This window comes from Acyrthosiphon pisum, unplaced genomic scaffold (assembly GCF_005508785.2).
Source record: "Acyrthosiphon pisum isolate AL4f unplaced genomic scaffold, pea_aphid_22Mar2018_4r6ur Scaffold_20945;HRSCAF=22602, whole genome shotgun sequence".
Lineage (NCBI taxonomy): Eukaryota > Metazoa > Arthropoda > Insecta > Hemiptera > Aphididae > Acyrthosiphon > Acyrthosiphon pisum.
In genome coordinates, this window is record NW_021770357.1 from 1 (window position 1) to 1,512 (window position 1,512).

Sequence of the window (1,512 nt, forward strand, 5' to 3'; positions counted from 1 at the left end):
GATCAGACCCGACCTCGATGCTGTGATGGAGCAAAAACTGTAAAAATACAATTCCGGTACCGGGAATCGAACCCGAGCCTCCTGGGTGAGAGCCAGGTATCCTAGCCACTAGACCATACCGGAGATATGGGAATTTGGCGCCGACAAATGCCAAGTGAATTTGATAATATTCATTATTCATCGTTACAATCGTTACAATTACAATTGTTATATTCTGTGTTACAATCAGGGGCGTCATTTGGTGTGGGGGGGGGGGGGCAGGGTGTGCAATTGCACCACTAAATTAAAAAATGTTAACAATTGGCTTGCCATTAATACTCCAACGCGCCGTCCTAATTACCTAACTTATACATGTTTTCATATATAGGTAATATAAAATATATATATTTTAAGTTTTTGTATACCTATGTACAGTAATGACATTAGCTGGTTGCTTTAACTGCTTATAAGCTTTTAATTCTTTGAATAATATTGCTAGCTATTTAAAAGTTGCATTAGTCGTTATGAGTTTCAATTAGAATTATAAAAGGGAAGGAAAGAATATTTACATAGGTTTGCATAGGTTTCCTACATTTATATATATATAAATACATATTTTTTTTAATGGCCTGGTGAAATGTCAAAATTGGCCTGCCTAAAAGTTTGCACACCCAGAAAAAACACTGAAATGACGCCCCTGGTTACAATACAGCTTTGAAAATGTGTACAGATTTAAAAAATCTAATTCAATGTATTATATATAATACTTATATTATTATTTCTAGCGTTTTTGAAAATATGTTACCTACCTACTGGAATTGGAATAAATATTAAACATCAGGAAAACTACAAGCCACGGCACCCGCAGGTCATTTTGAATCATGAAACATTACTCATATCAGTTTTATCTGGACCAACTAATGTTTTAATTGATAAGATTTGTCCCGTTAAGTCAGAATTTATGCCACATTTGTGTTTTAATACAAAGTCATATGAGAACTTGACTATGTTTGATTTTTCAGCAATGTTTAATTTTGATAGATTAAGAAATTCAAACGTATTCAACCTTTCATTCTATTTAGTAAATTATCGTAAATCTATTATGTAGGTAAATGTGTAATTGATATTTAGCAATAGTTTCCAGTTACCACACACAATCTAAAAAATGTTAGCCGGCATTATCATTATTCTATTAATAACATTCAACATTTGACATTCCATTATTTCAAATGAGTGTCTTTAATGAATAGTAATGTTCCACCGTATAAACAACATAATATAGATATATAAAACAACTACGTAAAGTTGATATTAGATAAGAATATGGCACCTATATCATGTGAAGTAGGTACCTATACTTACCATATTATAATATTTTTTAAAAATATTTTTTTATTAGTACAGGGGCGTAGGGCTGGGAATGTAATACCCTTAAAAAAATGCTTTAATGCCATAAAATGTCGAAATAATGCAATAAAAAAATGCAATTAAATTGTTTTTATTTTTAATACATTTTGTAAAAAATTTTAAATT

The 1,512-nt window shown here is 30.9% G+C and overlaps 1 non-coding gene across 1 annotated transcript; it reads right to left on the reverse strand.

Annotated features, from left to right (window-relative positions):
- Nucleotides 1–51: 51 nt before the first annotated feature.
- Nucleotides 52–123, reverse strand: TRNAE-CUC. Its single transcript has one exon. It is a non-coding gene; the product is annotated as a tRNA-Glu (tRNA).
- Between the last annotated feature and the right edge of the window lie 1,389 nt (nt 124–1,512).